We start from the raw sequence: 24,564 nt of genomic DNA on the forward strand, positions 1-24,564 counted from the left end.
CTCTCTTTCTGTCCTTACTATCTTCTTTCGATTCCACTGATTCCCCTAGTATTGTTACTCTATAAGAGAGCAACCTAATTGAAGCGAACGGTACTATCCGCTTCGCATTTACCAAATCTAACGATTCTCTTTAAGGATGACGAGGTCTTGATACTTTCTTCCTAATCGAATATACATGTAAGTGATGTTGCTATTCCCTTGGTATGGTTAGAGATCCTATCGACCAGTTGCGTATTAGGGGCATACTAATGTGTAATAGCTTTCACGAAACATTTCATTCGTTTATATTACTTCGAATCATACATACAAACCCATAGGTTCTTCCATCTTCAAATCTACTTTAATAAACCTATCTCAAATAAAAAATCACTTATTATGACATCAAATTCAACAAGATACAATACACAACAGTAATAAAGTTGTTAACAAGGAAGATCGTAGGAAGTGAATATCGCAACCCTTATGAAACTTGGTTAGTGTTTCGATAAAAAAAAGATAAAAAGTATTTTTCCCCTTTCCGCGCACTTGGTAAACGAGCGAGGTAACGGTGCGTCGACAAACGAGACGTTTGTTAACCATGCGGAATACATTGAAGAAGAAACCCTGAAACAAGCTAGGTTCTCTTCTCTTCTCTTCTCTTCGTTCCTTGAGACGTCGTCTTGGTTCGACGAGGAGAGGAGGACGGTTCTAGGGTACGGATGGACGTTCTTCTCCGGTGGCAGCGGTGGTTAACCGCTGCCCGTGCTGTCTCATTTGCATTTACCCGGGAACTCGGGCGGCGCATAAGTTGCACGTAAAGAACACATATGGGATAGCAGGCAGTCAAGAAGGATAGAAAGAGAGAAAGAAAGCTTGATATTCTCTCTCTATCTATCTTATTCTCCTCGTTCGATCGCGCTTCTTCCCCCCCCTTTTCGCGTTCTTTCTTTTGCCTCTACACCCCTCACTCCTCGCATCTTTTATTCTTCGAAGAAATACGTATAGTTTCTTCTGCTTCTTCTTCTTCTTCTTCCTCATTCCAAACGATACTACCCGTTTAGGTTATCCGAAAGTTCCTTGAAAATCTCTTTAAATAGTCTTTCACATTTGACCAGGGTGTTTCGTGTTAGAATGAGAAAGAAAGAAAGAAAGAAGGAAGGATATAGAATATCGTTAAAAAGGTGTAGATAAGATAGGTGGTACAGGTAATTGTAAGTAATCGAGCCAACTTGGTTATGTGTATGTTTTGTTGGTGTAACTCGTGCCTCTCGTTGTTGCTGTCGTTCATGCCGATTCTCTTCTCACTGCATAACGGCACATCTCTTGGAGAATAAGGTAGGAGCATTTGGAACGATCACTGTATTTGTCTGCTAGTATGTGTGTGTGTGTGTGAAAGAAAAAAAGAAAAAGAGAGGTTGCTTGCCAGCTCCGGGTTCGTCGTTTCGAGTTACATGAGTAACTCGCAGCGTGACCCTCACGACGTTTGCCTTTGCGATTCCGGGACCATCACTGCGAGTCCTTATCTCGCCCACCTTTTCTCCTACTCGCGGCAACCCTTGCGAAAATCCGTTATGACGATCGTTCATCCTATTCTCTTCTTTTTTTCCTTTTTTTTCCCCTCTATAAAATCAGCAACATCAAGTTTCTACTATCTGCCTACTCTTTCATTGACTGCTTTCGATTTATTGCGAAGAAGACTTGAACAAAAAAAAAATATTTCCACTCAGACGATAATCATTCTTGATCAGAACTAAAGGGAAGAAAAAATAACTGGAAACGACCTTCGAACCGGATATGCACCGACAAGAAGAAATGGACGATGGCCGATAGTTCGAACGACCTCGAACTTCGCTCGACTTTAAGGAAGGTAAAAGTACTTTGAAGAAAAAGACTTCGACGAATGTAGAACGAAACTAAGAGAAAGAGAAAGAGAGAAAATCTTATCGAGATTGTTGGTGGCCTTGCACGTCGATTTATCATTCTCGCATAATAGGCCGTCGGAGGAGATATTCCTCCCTCTTGACTCCCCGACTCCGATCCTTCGTTCCACAAGTGTTCAGCCCTTCAACTTTAGCTCTCTCGAATGGTCCCGCTTGAGAAAAGGGTGGTTCGTTCGTTGCTGCTTCTACTCCCTTTCGTGCTACTCTTCTCTCACGACGCGAGAAACTCGATCCAATCTTAGCGAAGGGATCTATGTAGAACGCTTCGCTCATTTGTCTACCGTCCTTTTAAAGCTGAATTTCGCGATGGAGCTTCCTTCGTGTCGGCACGTTTCCCCGGGCAGAAACTCGAACTCTTTGCTGAGTGCAACAGAATGAAAGAGAGAGAGAGAGAGAGAGAGTCAAGAACGAACCGGATACGTTCCGTTTGCTGCCGTTGCTGTTACTCGCGGATCCCTTTCGATCGTTTCATCGTTTCTTCAGAGAAAGAAAGGAAGGGGTAAGAAATCGTGACGTAGGAAAGTAAGTAAGTTAGTAAGTGAATAAGTAAGTAAGTATGTTTGTGTTTAGTCAAGACTCTCAGAATATGACGGAGATACCAACGCTATTTTCGACGTTACTTCTTTTTTATTCTCGAGATGAGCGAGTTTAAATCACTGCTCATTAATCTTTAGTTTATCTCGGATGTAAAGACCGTGAGAGAATGTTTGTTATCTCATTCGAGTTGAAAAAGGGCAACCGGATAGAAAGTGTTCAAAAATTTTCATCATTTTCTTCAAATGAATTGTTTTTTTACTTTCAATAAAATTTACGTAGGTAGTGTAAAGATTTTTTTTTAAATTACACGAGTAACTTTATTTGGGTATTGCTTTAAAATTTGAATAATAAGTATTATAATACGTACATTCTCTATTTTAGTATTAGAATGTTCGAGGTTGTAAAACATTTGCATAGAAAAATATTATCATCGTAACTTAAGCAACACTATAGACAAGTAATTTATAGGCATAGATTGTTATAGGCTAAGCTTATAGGGAAAGTAGTAACAGGTGGATGGATACTAGAACAAACGCATGCAAATTCGTATCAATTCTTCTATCCTTCGATACATATTCATTCATTTGCAAATTGATTGCATAATAACTTTCTAACGTGTCTGTTCTTCTATCGATAGATAAAACTACGAAAATTACCGTACGATACACACAGAGAGTATGGAATTTCGATTAGGTTATTCGACAAAAATAAACGAAAAGAAAGAGAAAGAGAGAGAGAGAGAGAGAGAGAGAGAGAGAGGGTAGCGTGGGTCGAATCGAAGGAACGAGATCTTAAGATATAAACAATAACGATCGTTCGGATTCCTAGAGGGTAATTTGTCTAGGCTAGGACAGTTCCGTGTTTATTGTCGACGGTACAGGACGCTTGGATTATTTCAAGAAGGAGACACCACAAACGTCTTAGGTATTTTGCACTATAATAAGATTATTTCTTTTTTTCTTATATATAAGATTTATTATTTAACGCTATAACAATTCAGTTCACCCGATTATACATTTTTTATTTGAATCGTGATTTATTATTTAACGCTATAACATTTTAGTTCAGGGTAGATTATAAAGCATTTTTTTTTCTTATCGTACGTAACGATTACGATACTTTATATAGTTACACATACCTATATATACTTCCATATATATTCTATGTACTTGAAAGTGTAATACTTATATATATATACATACGTTATAAATACTCGTATGTATAAGTTGTTTTCTTTTCACAGCGCATAGGCTACTCTTCCTTCGTGTTTCTTCGAACAACCATACTTCTTCGCGTTCTCTTTCTCTTTACAATTATACGTTCCAAATTGCTGGTTGTAGCGGTACCCCCGACTAACGTTACAATGTTCTCGCTTGTAAAAGAATAAAGTTTGCCCGACGGTGAGGTCGAAGGAACTGAATACGAACGAGATCGTATCGCTTTATCGTCATTTGATTTATTTTTGTCTTTCTGCACTTGGATTAATTTTTCTTTCTTCTTCTCCATCTTCTTCTTTTTTAATCTTTTTGTTTTTTTTTGTTCGTTGCAATGATAGATTTCTCTTTCTTCGAACTTAACGTTTAATCTCTCTATTCTATTGTTTATATCTAGATACTCATGTGTGTATGTATGTATTTCTATACAGAAGCATATGTAATTGTATAGTAGTCGTTGAAAAAAAAAAGTAGTAATATTCTTGTTTTTTTTTTTTTTTAAAGAACGGAAGTTAGTAATTTGCTCGACGATGCGTGAACCAGCCAGTGTGGGAAGATATGATCTTTTATGGAATCGTCGAAATTATGATTTAGGAAGAATTCATTCATCGTCTTTCTTCCGTTTCTTTTCTTGGTAAAAGTCATTTCTATGAAACCATGATCGTTAAAGCTCGTGGCCCTTCGTCGTCCTTAAAACTACAACTATAACGTGTTTTAACGACGAATTCACTTTGATGTGTTTCGTAAGGTAAAGAGATTTAAAAGAAAAGAAACTGTTAAGAAAAATAAGAAAGAAAAAGAAAAAAATATATACACGAATAGGAAGAATGGAAGAAAATGGTCGTTGGCGCGTCCAAAGGAACCGTTACGAGTAATTGCTTTTCTAGAATGCGATTCCTGGATTCCACTGCGCGTTCCAATGCAAAAGATATAAAATACGAAGCGTTTCCGTAATCGTGCCGCACCAAGATGTTTTCCCGTTCCCGTAGGCTAGCCTGTAAACAGCCATTGTTTTCGATCGTTCTAGGCGACTATAGGTACCATAGGAAATACAGAAGCAAGAGAATGAAAAAAAAAAAAGAAAAAATACAAAGATAAAGAGGATGTGTTTATGTATATATGTATATATATATATATATATATATATATATATATATGTGTGTGTGTGTGTGTGTATGTGGGGAAGGGTTCGATCGAAGCTCGTGCACCTAACGTAAACCTATCTTTCGCACGATCTACTTGTTCACGTCAAAATTCTTTCTAAAACACACATAGATATTTTACTTACATTGTGTTAGAAAAAAAAAAATATTTAAGAACTCGATCTAAACAAATAATTTTTCTATCGAAAAAATCTACATAACATAAAACGATTGTTATAATTTGTCGATAAGATTTCAACGATTGTTTTATTTACTGTGATAAAATAAAATATGTTTATAACGAGTTGAAGAGAATCGTGGTGGAAATCGATGCGTTAACAGGATCGTAAATGTCGTATTTTAGTGATCGGATTAAGAAAGAGAGAGAGAGAGAGAGAGAAAGATGGACCATGCAGATAGGTATCTCTTTCTTTCTCTCTTTTGAAAGGGACGCCATCGGATAATCCTCAGCTCGCGTATCTCCTTGTATCTCTGGAGCGATCGATAGATACAACTCGGATCTTTTCGATTTATCTTCTTACTAAGCGTCCATCTCGTGTAATCCATATTAATAACGTTTCGGCGTTTTACGTGAATGATGTCCATTTAAATCGATCATAGACAGATATATTATACATATATAAAACTACTCGAGTAAACTATAAATTATGTTTGGCATAGAAAATATTTCAAATAAGATAAATCGATATGTAATACTTGTAATTATATGCAATTAAGAATATAATTGAAATTTTCTTTAATTAATAATTATACGCTTTAGTTTTATCCGTCTTGGGTATATTTATTTAATGCAGTTATTAACCGATAATTGAAGATAATTGGGAATAATCGGTATACCTCGATAGTCTATATAATTAAACATTAATTTCTCTCTATCTCTCTCTCTCTCTCTTTTAAAGAGAAAGATCATGAAAATCTTGAACAAATGTATCTTTTTATTTTCTCACAATTTTTATTTCCTATTTTGAAGGTTTTTTTTAAAGAAAACCGTCTGGTGGACACCCTACAGGCAAATCCTTGATTATTCTTTCAAAGGAAAGGAGATATCAATGCTCGGTTAAGAAAAATCGCGAGTATGGCGGTGTGCTTTAGCGAGTACGAATAGGCGCAGAAGAACGTTTTACTGCTGTTTACGAGACAAGGAAATTAGTTAAATGTGTAATAATGCTCGACGGGTGGTAAGAGTCTCAAGGGGGATTCGTTCTTCCCTTCGTTATACTCCTCGTTTCGTTGAATAAATTGCCACATTCGTAATATACATATATATTCCTTTCTTCCGAACGTGAATTCGTTTTATCTTCTTCTTCTTCTTCTTTCTTTTTCTTGTTTTATTTTTCATTTTGTATTTCACTCATATGCTCATTTTCATTAATTTATGTACGTTCGTTTTCTCTCGTTAACGCTTCGAATATCAAGCTGTTACGTTTACACTCGAAAACATTTTCAAATTGTCAATGATCAAATTAATATCATCAACGAGTGAGTCTTCATTTACTCTTTTTCAAATAAAAATAACCTTGTAATAATATTCGATTAGAAAGCGAGAGTTAAAGAATATTTTTGGATATGTTTCTCGTATCAGAATTTCAGGGCTTTCAGTCTGTACATCTTTCACCTATTAATAACGATGAAATATGCGGCACGTCGTAAGGGCAACGTTTATGCGCAGAAAGAAAAGTAAGTACTACCCGTGAAAGCAATAATTATGCCGCACTCGTAATTAATTATTACAGTCTGATCCGCCGCCTATCGCTTATCGTATTCTCTCTCTCTCTTATTTTTTCTTTCATTTTTTATTTCTTTCTCTCAATGGAGAGTCCTACGTAAAGATATATTACGTCATACGATTACTGTATACGCGATAATTGGAGAAGAAAGGGCCGAGTAGTGTAATTATCGGTAATTATAATCGTCTTGTATTTCATTTCTTTTATTTTTTTTTATTTTTTTATTTGACTTGCAATGTTTGGAAATGTCTCGTGACGCATTAGATCAATATATAAACAAATTGATTGGTAAAATTTTAAATTATACTTATTATATTAATATTCATTTATTTTTAAGTATTATTTTTTAAATATAAAAGTGATAAGAAAATGTTGAACGTTTTATAATGCATGTAATATTAAAGTGTATATAAATATATTAAAGCTTATTTCTGTTGTAACCGAATGAAAGACACATTTCACGTTAGCAAAGTATATTTTGGCGAGTGTTGAATTTATTGAATAGTCATCGCGATTAATCGAAATGAAAAAGGTAGTTTTCGCAAGTCGGCAATCGGACTTTAATTTCTATCGCATCCAGCAGTAAAAACTACTCGATACTTCTTACCTACACGAGCAAGTGGGTACTTAAGTTTTAAGAGACGGCTAAAGATACGAATAGAGATACAAATAAAGTTGAAAGGTGGTCATTAACGTCATACAAAATATGGTCGTTCGGTTGGTCGCCTAATAATCTGTTTCTTTTCCGTCTCAATTTTCTAAACACGCCTTCGTCAAAAAAATACATCGCTTTAGTTAAAAATCTGATTTTAAAATCAGTAGCAACGAATATGAATCTTTTCTACTTACCAATTACCATATCTTATCATCAATAATATTATATGAAAAAGAAAAAAGTAATCGGGTTTATGTCAAGTTCATATTCAGATAATAAACTAACATTAATTACTACAAAGAATAGTATGAAGTAAGAAGTTAACACTTTAGCGTAATCCAACAACGATTCGTATTGGTGAAAGTAAAAGGAATTCTCTCTGTCTTTGTTTCTCATTTTGTTAGAGGCGTGAGACGATTACTATTCATTGCAATTGAAACGTTCACGTGACATCCGATCTGACCGATGCTTGCTTTTCTTTCTGTTTCAGGTAAGGTGGACCTTCTTTTTCCAGTGGTGCAAAGGAATTTGAGAAAAGGGATATGGTTGTCTCACCAAGTGAAATTCGATACGAAGAAGAAGAGTAATAGTAGTAGTAGAAGAAGAAGGAGGAGGAAGAGGAGGAGGACAGTACACGCAGAGATATAAACGTACAAGTGGATACGTATAATCTTTTTCATTTGAAAAACAACATGTACACGTATATATAGTAGATATGGTAGAAGTTGTATAGAATAAGAGATATCTACGATTGAAAAAGAGAGGTAAAAAGAGATAGAGGGGGAGAGTCCAGTGACTCTGCTAGTTGCGTAAGGGCTGGCGACCTTCGCGATCCGAAGATCCGTTATGCAGGCTGCACCAACTGGAATCGGCATAGCATTATCCGGACGCACTCTCCGCACTACGAAACGACTTTCAAAATCGTTTCGCGGTACTCGATACTCTGCCGCAACTGTTACAGTCCTGACCGCATGAAACCATCTACCCAATGAGAATCCTTTATCTCCTCATCGAAATCGAATCCTGTTGATGAAAATTAAAATACTCTCAACACGAGGTTTAATATTTTCCGACAAAATGTTTTGTCTTTTTCTTTTTTTTTTTTTTTCAAATATATTCAAACAAATTGTATAGACGCAATTGAATTTAATTGTATAGAAATAGTTGACCACCGATCAGGAAGAGATTTGATTTTTTTTAATCGGAGCATTCCATCAAATGCTGACCCTCGCAACATGCCAGTCACCTGCTCGATGATTTTCCAATGGTGAACAACGGACAACAATATCTCTCTTTCCCTTTTTTTTCTTACTCACTCACTCACTCACTCACTCGGTACGTTCTCAATGTCAGAGCTACTTCTGTCTTTGAGCCAATACGAGACCGATACGATCTGCAAATCTCATCTCTCCTTTCGGTTTTTTCTCGAGTAGAGTAGTAGTAGTAGTATTAGTATTAGTAGTAGTAGTAGTAGTAGAAGTAGTAGTAGGTGGAGAAAGAGGGAGAGAGATAGAGAATAAAGGAAGATGGACCGCCTGTACCAGAGCCTGTACGTGCAATGTACCCGAGAGAACGAGATATCGGACACTGACCCGCGCAACTTACCGACTGACTACGGTTTCTCGCAGAGAATATATCATTTACTCTTTACACGGCCATTGTATGCATCCTCTTGTGGGAATAACGTATTTCACGGAGGCATACACCACGTTTTCTAGCTAGAACTATCAACTGCTTCTTTTTATCCAAGACACGTCGTCCCTGTATATTCTTTTTTTTCTTTTCAATGAAAGGGAAATGATTTTGGTACGGGTTTACAAAAAAAGAAACTAAATGTTCCACTTACGTTTAACTACCATGATAAATCCCATACATGGGATATTTCACGGGTGCATACGGTTTTTCTAATTTGTAACTAACTAGTGACTCATGTTGGTTTAAAACACGTTCGTTAATTTTCTTTTTTTTTCTTCTTTTATTTCTTTTTCTTCCATTTTCGTCTAACGAAAGTGAAATAATTTTGGTTCGGGTTTACAAAAAAAAAAATGTAATTAACTTGATAAACTATATATGCACATATCGATATTTATTATTATAGAAATAAAATAACTTAGAAGATAGTTTAAATGCAACGATTCTTTTGCATCCTTAAAGTCCAAAGTAGATCTTATCGATATAACGGTGAACAGATTTTTTTAGCAACTCTTTAGATCTGGATTGTCAGTAGCCAGAAAGATCGAGATGAGATCTCGATGGTGGTAGGTAAATCAAGTCGGAATATCTATCTACCTATGCATATATATATACCTTGGAAAATTTCTTGTCATCTTTAATTGGCAACGATCAGAGTTCAATGACATTAATATAGAAAAAAAAAAGAAATTAATAAGCAAATTGTAAGAAGAATAATTAGGTGTCAAATATTAAGAAATAGAAATGAATAGAAGAAATTTATCAAAAAGGAAAAAAGAGATAATTTCAAATAGAGAAATGTTCTTCGAAACAATGTAAGGATACGAGTGAAAACGAGTTTCTTGAGAAGTTTAAAATAGTGAAGTAAGTTAAAAAGAAAAAGATAAAACAAGAGAAAGAGAGAGTAAAAGGGCCCGGTCGCAGGGTTTCTTTTTCCCTAATTGGCCGGCTCGAATATTTTTCGGAAGCGGTCACGCATATCTCACGGACTTGGAGCGTGAGGTTCATCGGAGGAGACTAGATTCCTGGGGTCCGAGGGATAAGAGCAGAGCGAAGGGAAAGAGGACTAGTCACCGGTAGCTAGGTGGCCAGTTAGCGGCCGAGTGTCGTGTTTGCGTTGGCTCGTCGTAAACCTGCCAAGAAGAGGGACCGTGGATAGCCACCGTGGAGGAGGCTGCGCCTATCTTCTCACCCTCTTCTTCTTCTTCTTCTTCTTCTTCTTCTTCTTCTTCTTCTTCTTCTTCTTCTTCTTCTACACTTAAACTTTTCTGTCCTTCTTCTTCTCTTCCTGTATGTGTCGATTTAAAATCTTTTCTACTTCTTACCGTCAAAGAATTTCATAGAAACTATTTCTCTCGATCCCCATCGCTTTTTTTAAAAAAAGAATTCCTAACTCGATTCGAGTATTAGGAAAACTTTAAAGAAGTGGAACCGTTCTCCGTTTCGAATGAATTTCTATTCGAATAAATATTGTCCGATTCAATCGTCGTCTACGAGAATTTTGATATAAATTAGATAAGAAAAAAAAAGAAGAAGAATAGAAAGTAGGTAATTTATTTATTCATCGCTGATACATAAAACATTCATTTCTTTTACGAATCTCAGAGAATCCGGTTGTAGAATAAAAATTACAAAAATATGGTGTTACTCACCCCGAAGATTCAGAGACTCATTTAAAAACACAACTTCACGTTCTTCTAAGTAACCATAATCAGAGTCAGGATAACCAACTGGATATCACCTACGCGAAGTTACGACTAGATCGGAAATATCGAAAGGATTCGTTATCTGAGGAAGGTACTACTCGATCGTGTCACAGCCAATGGCAAGAACAGGTTTAGTGTCGAGCATGTTAGCGTGTGTAGTATAACAGTCCTTAGCCGTCCTAGTCGTTGTCGGTCATCGTAGTCCTCGTTGTCGTCGTCGTCGTCGTCGTCGTCGTTCTCACATGGGTGTCTAGCCGATTTCCTGCTGGATTACCGATGTTCTTAGCGTCTTTAATCAAAAGCCAAATGGCGAAAAGATTTGTGGGAACTACTTCGTCCTAACGTTATATATTTCTACCTAAAAGATCATTATTTATTAAAGGAAATTCTTAACGCTTTTATACATGTCCTATGAGATCTTAATTCCTTCCTCAATACTATTAAATAAACTTCGATACACGTACACACAGACATATATATACGAGATAGTTACTTTTCCTTAGAATTAGACGGATCATTAGACGAATATTTGCAATACTTTCATCGCGAGCATGGTATAGAAGGTAGCCGTTGGCCGTTTCTCGTTAATTTCTTCGTTTTTTTTTTCTTTCAATTCTTTTTTCTTCTTTTTCCCGAAAGATATATACAAACCGGTGTATGTATGTGTGTGCACGTCAAGAGTAACGTTTCGATGCAACGTATCGCATGATCGATGATCTCACCTTAACCACGTCGGGTTAGAAAATCTTAGGAGCACGGTTAAAGTCTCTAATCGACATTCTCGAGGTTGCTAAGCTGGAAGACGAAGTGGGATAAGAGTTGGAGGAAAAGGAGGAGGAGTAGGAGGGGAATCGGAGGAAAGGGTTTCCTTATCCCACGTGCTATTCCTTTGGCGTTGACTTAGTGGAGAAGCAAAAGAGAGTAAGAAAGAGATAGAAAAAAGAAGAGAAAAATAAAAAGGGAGAGAGAGCAGAGAAAAATATTCTGGTACACGAAAGTCACGGTACCGCGGACTCTCATGAAAGTCGATGAAGCAGTCGATTCGCTCGATGGTGTTCATGGCGAAGAGACGTCGTCGATTTCTGCCTTCATGCTCGACTTCCGTGCACGTCGCAAGATTATGCGAGACTTACTCTCCTATCTCTTTCTATGTTTCTCCTAACTTCTTCTCTTCTCTTTTTCAAATAAACGAACTAGCTTTAAAAGAGAAAAAGAGAGAGAGAAAGAGAGAGAGAGAGAGAGATCACCTTCCGGTTTTGCTCTATCCGTGCTTTGAAAGTAGATTTTAAACACGTTTATTTTACTCTTACCTTGAATTATGATTTTATATTCAGTTTTAATTCTCTCTTCTAGAAATTCATATATAATAATATATAATTCCTATTATTTCTATATTATACGAATGTACGTTCGTGTGTATGTGGATTTATAAAGAATTTTGCATGTATAATTTATCTCGCGATCTTTTTTAATGCGAACTTAATCTCACAATCGTACCAAGGACAATTTCTTAATTACACGATTGACTGAAAAATCTTCATTTCGTAATAGAGAATTAAGAAATGTTGAACAAAAAAATGTGGACTTTAAGAAACGTGAAAATCGGTCCGCGACTACTTACAAATGTTGTTACTTCATACGCGTTCACCTCGAAAGCCCTCCTCATGAAAGAACTCTTTCTCGTGATAATCCTTTATCCTTTCGACCTCGTTCTCAAATAATCCGTATTCATGATCGGTCGAGTCATTAATGATTCTTCCGTGCGTGTATGTATGTACATTAAATGCGTGGGTGGTGTGGTAATCGGTACGTTATAGTCGGATCTTGATATTTTGATCTTAAGTGACGAAGGATAATCAAAATTATTTCTATTGGTATGAAAAATCGTCTGATCATTTTTTAATACGATTTCTATCTTTTTTTTTTTTTCTTCATTGCGCAAACGTTTATTAATTCACGTTTAAAAAAAAAAAATATATATATATATATATATATATGAAAATAAATGTGCATGGAATATGACGTTGAAAGTATTCAAATTTACCAATCAGGATTTTTCGAGCAAGCACCAAAGAAACCAGAAAGAAGTCTCTCTCGGAAGGATGTTACGTAAGAGAGGATCCTTCCTCTTGGCGTTCACGTCTATGTCCTCTTTCTCTTCTCTCCTTCTTATTCACATCGAAAAGCATGCTCGTTCCTTCTGGCTAAGGCGCGTCATAACTCAGAGACATCACCGTTTCGTGATTACGAGTCATTAAGGAGCTGCGAACCGGTCGCTAACAGCATCCTACTCCTTTGTGCGTATCTCCCCTATCTCTCTCTCTCTCTCTCCTTCTCTCATTTTTTCTTTCATTCTTTTCCTTATGTTAGTGACGTAGGAGGAAGAAGAAGAGAAGAATATAGCCGAAGGTGAGGCAGTGTCGCGTGGAAATTCCTCGTTCCTTTCGAGTTCAACATTTCGGTGGGTTCAAAGTTCAACCCTACGGTCCAGATCATTTGTTAACTTCGCTGCGGGAGCTCGTATCTCTGTCAAATTCTTCATCTTCTTATATTACATATGTTACGTTTTTTTTTTTTTTTATTCTTTTCTTTCGGTTCGTTTCGTTTCTTCGCACTTACGTTAACAAGATTGTTATCGACACGCTTGAAATCAAGTTCGAAAGATAATATATTTTCTATCGTTAAATCAATGTTTCACAGTACACACACATATATCGTTTTATTCGTTAACATGAAAATTCGAGTGACGAGGGGGTTTGATATTAACAGCAATGGTTGAAAGATGATAGTGGGAGAGAAAGAAAATAAATAAAAAAAAAATATGTAGGAATTTCTATGGTCCATTCTTAACTGATCACGCCAACGGAATTATTGAATATTTATAGCGTCCGCGACGTAAAACAATGAGTATTACGAGAGCCCACGCAATTCTCGACTTTGTCTACGTCCTACGATCATATGAAATTCAGCGTTCTTCTTCGTTTTATGACTAGTACGTATATAAAGTCTTATTCGTATATAAAGAAACTTAAATAGATATAATAGATACTAAAGATTAGATTTTTATCCTATAATTATCGATATAAAATTATAATGATTAAAGGTGAAATTATTCTTATTATTTTGTTTAATCTTTATTTGAAATAATGACGTTTATATGTGTGCTCACGTATGTGAGTGTGTAGAAATTAATGGACAATTAGCGATTATTTGAAGTACAGGGAATAAACGTAAAATCATTTTCGTCCATTCGCTTTATCGTTTCTAATCGTCACCTTTTCCAATCTTCGTGACCAAGTAAGAGGTAGAAAAGCTAATTATCTTTAGGCTCGTTAAATAACCGGAAGTACCGTTTAGAAAGCTTTCTAATATGAAAAAGATTCGTAATGAAATAAGAAAAGAAAAAAAAATGAAAAATAATTGTATTATCGAAAAAAAAACAAATCCATTGGCGACCTCTCGACATCATTCGCTGATTCAGCAACGAGCTTGGATAGAAGAACTAACTCTTTCTTTTTCCCTCCTTTTCCGATTGACCTTGACGAAGCGTATAGAGGAACGTCCAAACGCGATATAGAATTCCATTAGCTGAATCGCGCCATTTCCTGATTCGTCGAGGCGAAAAGCGTACTTACGTACTACCACACATACACAGATATTCTCGGGAATAGGAATACATGGAAGGAAGCGTGCCTTAACGCTAATCGACTAATCTGCGAGCGCCATCATTGAAGAAACTCGCAAGTGGTAGCGGCATGGATGGTGGACCAAAAGAGCTACGAGTCACCGATGATGCGCACAAGAAGGAAACGTCAACGCAAGAAAACTGGGAACCGTAATGTCCGCGATGGCTGCTGCTGCAGCTACTTCTGCCTAATGCACTTCTCGCATGAGAAAGAAAAAGAAAGAGAAAGAGAGAAAGAGAATGTGTAGTATCCCTTTCTCAGTCTTTCTTTTCCATCCGTTTCGCGTTCTTCTCTCGTCATCGGTGTAACCATCAAGAATGACAGTATCCTACTGAATATTATTTAGTTAGATGGAAAAGAAAACGGAGATTTATTAAAGTTGAGAAACCTCGTAGTGTATTCTCACGTGTTACCTTCTACGCAGATTATTCGTACGTTTCTCTTTCGTGATCGGGTGTGTTTAGGATAGATGGATAAGAGGATACTTTGATCTTTGATGATTGCACTTTTTTTTCTTCCTCCTTCCTATATCGTCGTTTTCTCTCTTTGACAATTTATTTCACGTAAAAATATAATACTTTCGTATTTTAACGCCGTCCAATTTTCTTTCGTACAAAATAAACCAAATGAAAATAGTCTCGTAACGATTTAAATTGAATTGGTTATTTCGTTTCTTATCATAATAATAATAATAATAATAATAATAATAATAATAATAATAATAATAATAATAAATAAATAAATAAAAAGTGTCGTAATATCGCGTAAATGTCTCGTGATTTGATTTCTGTTTTTTTTTATTTCTTTAATTTAAAAAATTCGTTACGCGAAAATAATTCGAATAAAAACGAATTGAAGAGATTATTTTACGCGATTCTAAATCGTACGTAAAGGGTTATTCGCGATCCTCTTACGTAAAAATAAAAAAAATAAAAAAAGAAAAGTACTCATTCATATAGGACAAATATATCCCCTAAGGTTTTATACAACGAATAAATATTCTTGCACGTTATCCGAGATTTAAGATTCGCGTGGCGGAGAGTAATCGCCGCATAGCGCGAAAGTAAAAAGCCGCGAGGTGTCCGATATCGTCCGCGAGCTTGTAACACGATATATCGCGAGAAGTCTCAGAGTAATTCTCTTGGCTCCCTGTATTCGTTTAACATTTGAAAATTCAATCGACTAAGATACACCTAATAATAATGCAATTAACATTAAATATATTTATTTTAATTTAATATCAAGTTTGTGAATTCAATTTGATTTATATGAGATGTTTCTTTTTTTTTTTTTAATAAGGTTGCAATATAATTAAACGAAGGAAGATTATTCGAAAAAGCAGAAGAAGAAAAAAAGTTGACCAGATTTTCTTCATTCGCGTGTTAGAAGAAAACTGGTCCGACCACAGAAAGAAACTGGTCACACCTTGCGGTCGAAAAGTATCCATCTCCTCATTCGTGTTCGCAGTTTTCATCCATCTTCTTCGGTCCTACCGTTCTACCTGCATTACCCCATTTCTGTCTCCTTTATTTTTTCTTCTTTCTTTTTCTATATTAGGTGCATAAACCATATGCGTGTATATATCCTTGGTCGTTTGGTTATTTATAAACGAGCTTTTGCTAAAAGTCGAGCGTGCGTTCCCTCTCACTGGGTTCTAGTTATTTATAAATCGAGAAAGAAGGTTGGACCGACAGAAGTCTCCTGCATTACATCCTTTTTTGCGTCCATCTGGCCCGCCTTCTCGACCTTCACAAGAGTCCTCCACTCTTCTCTTCTACGCAACCGACTCGCAAAAAGCTTCTTCTCGGTCTCGATCGTGCGAGTCTTTTCCAAAGGACTCTCTATATCCATTTCTCTCTCTCTCTCTCTTTCTTTCTTTCTTTCTTTTAAGACACGGATAGGTTAAATTAGTCTGGTAGGATGAACGAGAGTTACTTTTTTGTTGAACTTCTATAAAGTAATTTAAGTTTTATAATATACGTCGAGATAATTCGACGCTTTTGACAGAAATTTATGTTACCGTGGTCTCGTAAAAATGATTCTAAGTGATTGCGAAATCAAAGAAAGCAAAGCGAAACGAGAGTCTTAATATTATTTTTTCAAACTTTTTTTCATTCGCGTTATTGTTTGTTTGGTCAATGGTTTTTTTTCTGTTTTTTAACAAAAGTATCTTTCTCTTTTCCTTAAGCACGATTCAAGAAACAGCGTTACATTGTGGTAGAGATTAGATCGGCTTTTAGTTTCCGCGTAAGAATCTATTGAAACGCGTGCCTGAGAGCAGTTAGATCGAATTGGGAGTTGGGTTTGGTTTAAAGTCCGGTCGTGGGAAGGGTCGAAATTGATCTCCTACGAGAATTACTTTCTCCTCTTTGTACATACATACGTTGGTGCGTTAAACTCTTACTAACAAGCTAGGCTTTTCATTCTCATTATTGTCGCGTAAACGAGTAATGTAATGTATACATACGTACAAACAAACAAAATCTACTTGTTTTTATTTGTATACAATTTCGAACTAAAATATCCTTTCGAATATTCTTTACGAGCTAATTAAAATACATAACACGTTTCAAACTTATAAATTATAGTAGAGATATATTTCATTTTTTTTTTTTAAATACTACAGAGTTAGAATAAAATATTGTTATTTACGGACATTTACAATTCATTGAAAAATAATTGACTATATTTATTAAATATTACATAGAGTTGAAATAAAATATTATTGTTGTTTACGTAGCACAGTTACATGAGTAACATCATTTAAACTTGTAAATTGCAGTATCTCTCTGGTGTATCTCACGAGAATATATATATATGGCATGGTACAATCTCAAAGACATTTTCCATTTGTGTCCTTTGTTCGTAAAAGAGTAGGTAGGTAGATGGAAAGAGGAAAGAGAAGAGGAATGAACGCGTCGAGCATGATGGAAAAAAGAAGTTAGTGGGGAGGAGCGTTGGATATTATTTGCCACTAAAGCAAAGGACAATTTAAAAGCTATTACTATTACTCACCGGAGCTCGGTATGTACACACTTAAGGACGTGTCTTCTCGAAGGATAGAAAAAGAAAGAAAGAAAGAAAGAATAAGAGACAGTCACAGGGTCTTCACTCCTCCTCTCTTTTCTCTTTCATAGGATCGTTTTGCGTGACCGAATGTTTCCCTTCTCTCCTTGTACCATCAGCCCTTCTCTTGTTCTTTCTCGCACCCCTTGGAAGAGCACAGAACAACAACGCTATTTTCACGGCGTTACGTGCGAATGTTTTACGCTTAAGAGTTTTACTCGAGAAAGGTTACAGCAACAGTTGCGAAAAGGGGACGTAAAACGATTTTAAGAAGAGTACAAAATGAGTGAGAGAGAAAGAAAGTAAATCTCGGCTTCGTAGCTTCAAAGAATCTCTTCTTGATCTTGCAAACCTTCCTTCCTCCAAGCGGGGAAGGTTCCTTCGGGCTACCGCCTTCGGAGAACTCGTTTGCGCGAAAATCGTAAAACGCGAATGCAGGCTTTGCGCTCTTTGATCCTTCCTTTTTTTCTTCTTCTTCTTCTTCTTCTTCTTTTTCTCTTTTCTTTAAAAAGTTTAAAGCTCGATAAGAATTCTCATATTTATTATTTATTTTTTTCTTCGGTAAGAATACGGTATCGGTAAAGTAGAATAAATTTGATATACATATTATATAATATTGTATGTATATATAGATCTAATGATACAAATAATTACGTATCATGTTGAAGTACAATATTTCTGACCAAAAAAATTACATTAACGCGATTAGAAAGTGCGATATAAAAATTGAATATTAGAACGTGTTGCATCTAGACGTAATACATAATGTGTCTTACATTACATCTTAGAAACACCTTCCTCTGATACAAAAAGATTATTATTTATATCTAAATTACTTATATTTTTTTTATATAAATATCTTTTTACAGAATGTTTTGATTATTCGTATTAGTGAGGATATAAGATTAGCTTTCTAATAGCTCTGAATACATTTCTTATCCAGCATATTTTCATAGTCTGATCTATTAATCTTTAGTGTGTATGTTAGCGGTCTCTGAAGTGAGATAGAAAGAAAAAAGGAAAGATGATCCCGCTACTGGTCTCTCTCTCTCTCTCTTTCTTTCTATCTTGAAAGAAAGAAATGCTCGTGTCGGGCGCGGTCGACCTCGAGAAAGGAAGAAATGAACGTACTACTACCATCCAACGAACACACCGTGCATCGTATCGTCCTCTTCTTCGTCTTCTTCTTCTTCCTTCTTCTTCTTCTTCCTTCTTCTTCTTCTTCTTCTCTTATTCGAGGCGCAACATTCTCGAATTCCTTGCGCGGGAGATTAAGATCGGCCGCTCGAGAAAAGCCAAAGAAGCCATGGGGACTCTCGTGTGTGCGTGCGGTGACTCCGTTAAGACGAGTCAGACGAAAGAAGAAGAAGAAGAAGAAGTAGAAGAAGAAGAAGAGGAAGAAAAAAGAGACAAAAGATATAGAAGAAGGAAAGAAAGAAAGAAAGAAAGAAAGAAAGAAAGAAAGGATGGGTGCATAACGACGAAGAGGACAAGGAAAGAAATAATCTCACGAGGTCGGCCCTCGTTAGTCTCCGAAATCTCCGAATAATGGTCCATCCTCCATTAAACAAACAATCATTTTTGCTGAGTGTGCCTACGAATTATACCATGTCGATCTTGATCCTTAAGTCGACGATTAAGTCTTCGGTACCATCGAGAAATGATTCTTCAAATGATCTATGGATCTTATAAATGAAATCGATTATTATTCATGTATGATGTTAAGAAGAATAAGAAGATCATTTTTTTAACGAATTATATTTTGTTTTTTTGGTTAATGATATTTATTATTTTGTACATAAATGATGTTTATTTAAATAATTTTTTTTTAAAAAGAAAATTTTTTGAAGAAGAAGAAGAATATGAGTGGTTATTACTATATGAATTTCAAGTTTTTCGGACTAATCATATTTATTACGTTTCTTTACTGAGAATTGTTAAAAAAGACAAGCTTTTATAATATACTCGTCATTACAATTTGGATGAAATCAGTGCGGTAACGAAGGAAACAATTTGAAGAAATAGATTCTTCTCTGAGTAGTAGTAGCCAAAGGCGATTCTTCGAGAGGTTGGTACTACCCCACTCGCGTCGGCAAAATCACTGACGATCACGACTCCTAATTCTAATAGCCCGAAGACTGCACCTGCCGTAAACACGCTACTCCTTACCGCACCTTACCGCACCTTACCGTGCTGTTTCTTCGAGGCGAGCACCGACAATCGTCCTCTCGCGTTTTTCTTTCTTTCATTTCTTTTTTTTTTTTCTTCTTTTTATTTGTTGTTTATTACTGGTAGCAACGCATATCCATCCACGGCGTGTCGTGCATGTAGCTCGTAAAATTTACGAATGGCAGCTCAAATTGCTCGAAATGGCTAACTTTTTTCGGAAACTTTCCCAATCTCTTTCGAATGTGTATACTTTTTCGATGGGCAGTCAGTCATGTATCGTGTGCATGCTTTAATCGATGATTCTTATAACAGAAGGGTAAGAACCCCCTACTTTATTCGACCAAAAGAAAATAAATCGAGTAAAAAAGTAAAGTCCACATTGTTGCACGTGCAAACTTATCGATCTTTATATGTGGAACTGTGTTTCTCTTGGAATATTATTATATTTATTAACTTTAACACGAATACGATCATGCTACCGACAATTATGAACAATCATCGTCAAAATTAGATTCTAATATGTTTTTCAATTACCTAATGAGGTATAACAACAATTTCTTCTTTTTTTCACTTCCATTCGTAGAAATTTCTCTTTTATATAATATAGAATGGATATCGTTAAAATCATTACAAAAAAATAAGACCAATCAAAATGATTCGAAAGTATAAACGGAAACCAAGGATATCGTTACGTGGAAATAAGTGAAGATGAAGAAAAAAAAATGGAAAAGAAATAGTAAGAGAATGGGACACAGAGGGACGAAGGAGGTAAAAAGTTATGGGAAGCACGTCCCTAATTATTCGCCGTCCGTATTACCGTATTCGTTCGCAATTCACGGCCGCAAATAATACAGCGTGGCAAGTAACACGAGGAGCGCAATCTTAACCCACACTAGTCACACGGCAGCAACCTTATCCATGTAGCTAAAAGAGAAAGAGAAAGAGAAAGAGAAAGAGAAAGAGAAAGAGAAAGAGAAAGATAGAGATAGAAACTAAGGACCCTAAGAGGATATACTTTTTTATCATTCGTCTCCTTAGTACACACACACACACACATATACACAAATGCACTCTCACTTTCTCGTTCTTATTTCATTCGCGTTGATTACGTACCGCGATTGTCTCTCCTGTTCGCGACGACACGCATACCTCACCTTTAGCCTTAACGAGCTTGAATCCTACAGACTTATTAAGGACAACCATGAAGTGCCCTATCCCTTCCATACTAACCCTAAGATATACTATGACGTAGTCATTCTCGTTAAATTCTTGCTCAAAATGTTTTAATTCATACTTATTTTCAATATCAAAGTTTATATATTTGATTAAATTAATGCGTTACAATTTTGTAGAACGTGGAACGATATTATTAAGTAAAAATGTAGAGAAAGGTAAATGGTGGATGAAGGAATTACGGGCTTAGGTAGTCACGATAGAACGCCTAATGATCCGTGAAATAATTAATGGGCTGCGACTCGTTCTCGTATTCAGGAAGTAGTTGAATTAATAAAAGGAATCTCTCGCCTCTCTTTATCCTTTGTTTTTTACTATTTAATTTGATCTGAGAATCACGGCAATTTCAGCAACTTCCCCAGTGATTTAAAGGACTGTTATATCTTCGTGCTACTTACAATATTCTTCTCTTGTCGTGAAAATACGAATAGATAAAAAAAAGAATAAGAAGTTTAATGTGTACCACCAACTCACGGAATCGCAAAAAGATTTATTTACCGATCTAGCGAATCTATTTAATTTAAATACAATAGAGTATTGCTCTCGTTTCATTTCATTCCATTCTGTGCACGACGATAATCTTCATCGATCATTCGCCAATTAAATAATCTTTTCCATTGTTTAGTGTAATAGAAACGTTATTATTACCTATACAATTTCAAATAGTACGTGTTAGATTATAGAAATAGAACAAAAATTTTAATAATGTTTTTTTCGAATTAAAGAAGAAGAAGAAGAAGAAAAAGAAGAATATAACGGATGTTAAAGTTGAATAAATATCCTTACGCAGAGTTACGAAGTAACATTCCAGTTCCTCGCGTTCTCATTTTATCGTCAGGTGATTATCGGGAGCGTTCGTTGAATAAAAAGGGAAGACCACGGCTAATTATACGAGGAATTTAATGATTCGCGCGAAACGACGATACGAAAGCGACGAGTGGAAGAGGTTCCCGTCGTCTAACACCCAATTATCAAGGCCACCGATAACGGTGGTGAAACGATCGACGAGAAAATCGATAGGCGTTCTCTCTCTCTCTCTCTCTCTCTCTCTCTTTCTCTCCTCTCACTTTTGTTCTTTTTCTTATTCCTCTAACATCCTACTTCTTCTCCATTTTCTCTCTTATTTTCGATATAATTACACGAAGGTCTCGAGAGCAAAAGAAAGAGAGAGAGAGAGAGAGGGAAGGAGAAAGAGTGCGATCAGCACGCACTGATATTCCTGTCAGCAAGGAAGAAACCCTTCTGCTTTCGAAGTAGAAACTGGGCCTTACTTCGGCCGGTTACTTTCGAGACAAACCGCCGATAGGCAATTAATCTCGAACGCGACGTCCACGAAGAGAAAAGGAGAAGGGGAAAAAGAGGAAGGCCGACGTTAAGCGAAAAATCTACAGAGTATCGTTCTTTCTCTCTCTCTCTCTCTCTCTCTCACTCTCTCTTGTATCGGGACTCGCTCGGGACACCATCCAATTTGAGAGAGATATCTTAACCTGTTGCTAGTAGTCAGCAATACGGTCCAATAAATAATGTCGTGCTAAGAAAGAGAGAACAAGAGATAGAGGTAGACTCGTGGATAGAGATTAGTACATCGTGTGTTGCTGCTGAGTACCATCCTTTACACCTCTTCTTCCTTTTTCCTGATCTCTCCAAAGAAGATGCTATTTCTGTCCTATAATTTCTGACCTATATATCTCTTATAAAACAGAAGAACCTTTTTCAATCTCTCTATATTTTTTTAGATAGGGATAAGTGTTCGGATAAACCAATGGACTACTTTCAAGATAGATTGTGTTCCAATAAAAGAAAGAAAAAATAATTCTAATCATTTATGTTTTTTGAGAAAGGAATGTTGAAATAATTCCTGACCTATTTATATCTTATAAAAAAAGAAACCTTTTTTCATTCTTTTAGAATTATTATTTTTTTTTTTTTTCTAAAACGACGATAAGAACTAAAGGACTACTTTCGAGATATGAATAGTTCACCAATGGTGTTCCCATTTGGATCTATTTTGGTCTTATTAATAGTACAATTTGTGTTATTCATAAATCAACATATTCGTAATGCAAGAGTGAAACGACTCTTTTGAGTTGTGCTGGAGGGTTATCGTCGAGATCTTTATCGACTTAGTAATGCTAGCTATACTAGACACATTCTCTCAAAACACTGTCGCTCGATATTGCTTCTCGAAATGTATCAAGTGGAATCATCTTTAAAGACCTGATTCTGATTTGCATTCGTTGACATGGGGACAGACAGCAAAGATAGAAAGAGGGACAAAAAGAAAGAGAGAGAATAAAAAAATAGAAAGGATTGAGCAAAGTAGTATTCTAATATGCCAATCAGTTGAACCATTTATTTGAAGAAATATTTTTATGAAAGAAGAATTATGTATCCAATTAAAATAACAATTAATTAATTACAGACAAGATTAATTAGTAAACAATATTATTTTAGGTTAATTAGATAATCAAGAATACAATTCATGAAATGTTTATCAGTGATTACATGATCGACGTGTTTAAGTTGCGATTAAAATTAAAGACAATTTCCTTTGGTAGAAATCTCTCGCTTAAGAGATGTCACCAGGAAAGAGAAATATATTCACTGCCAGGTGCATCGACGCATGTGCGAACAGGTGCACGCAGCCTCGTCGTACTTTAGCGCGTAAGTTCGTACGGATCGTGCGTTCGTTCATTCGCACATGTGTGTGCTTGCTTGAAAGTTAGTTGTGTGTGAACGCACTCGCGCTCCACTCTACCGCCTACGGTGCTGGATTATGGAACGATACCGCTGAAACGAGCTGAGATCGAGTTATACCGATCGACTCTGGCCTCTCTTTCTCTCTTTCTTTCTTTCTTTCTTTCTTTCTTTCTTTCTTTCTTTATTCCTTCTTCTTTTCTCCCTCCTTCTCCAATCCTTTCCCTTTTCCCTTTCCCTTCTTCTTCTCTCTCCTCCTCTCTCCCATTGCGTGCCACGGAACGTTCGTTCGCACGAGATTTCGCGCACATGGCTTCATTCATGTTCCTTCCTTCTCGGGAAGATCGGACGCAACTTGTACATCCGGTGAAACGGGAGTAAGGTCTTAGAGAAATCTCCATCTTCGGTCTCTATACTCCATTATTTAACTCGATGCTTTTTCCACGATGTTTCCTAATGTTCCACAAACACGCGATTCCATTCGCCGTTCTCAAATATCTGTCTGAATTATTCTCCAGATGTATTTGTTAATATATATATGAAATGATTACATCTTATACATATATGAAGTTTTTGTAAGTAACTTAAGAAATATGAAGATTTTTTACACATTTGTTTTCTAATATTATGAAGATTATGTGGTATAATTATTATTGTAATAATTGAAAGGAACATTTAAGTATTACTTTGTTGACTTCGTTAGGATTAGTAGAGAAAGGAAGAAAGTGTATCGGAAAGGCTTGCAGACGGTCCCAGCTTAGATCGAATTAATGATTATAAGTTTGGAGAGAAGGCAAAGGGAAAAGTAGTAAATAGGTAGGTAGGTAGGTAGGTAGATAGGTTATATATCTTTAGGAAAAGAGTTTCTGGCCGATTCGAGTTTGATGGTTTTACCAAGTGTGGCGATACGAGGGTCGACCAGCCGTTTCGAGGATTGCCTTTTATATATATAAGAGTTGAAACAAGCTCGACTAATAATAAGTAGTACTTGGGGCACGATGAAAACGATTAAGGGATTTTCTGATAAATTAGACCCCGAACCATAAAAGTTTCAACCAATAAATCACATCGAGATTCAAGATAAACGAACCTCGTACGCA

General features: G+C 36.1%; 1 long non-coding RNA gene across 1 annotated transcript in view; it reads left to right on the top strand.

The window, feature by feature from the left end:
• The window catches only part of LOC149031813 (uncharacterized), a 120,284-nt gene extending 111,961 nt beyond the window's left edge, over positions 1-8,323 (top strand). The window contains exon 4 of the long non-coding RNA XR_016177355.1: positions 7,706-8,323. This is a non-coding gene — a long non-coding RNA (uncharacterized LOC149031813). The remainder of the gene's footprint in view (positions 1-7,705) is intronic.
• Positions 8,324-24,564: the final 16,241 nt, after the last annotated feature.

The sequence above is a fragment of the Polistes dominula genome, unplaced genomic scaffold, assembly GCF_049000335.1.
Source record: "Polistes dominula isolate Pdom_NZ unplaced genomic scaffold, Pdom_raw_medaka contig_16, whole genome shotgun sequence".
In the NCBI taxonomy this organism is placed as follows: Eukaryota; Metazoa; Arthropoda; class Insecta; order Hymenoptera; family Vespidae; genus Polistes; species Polistes dominula.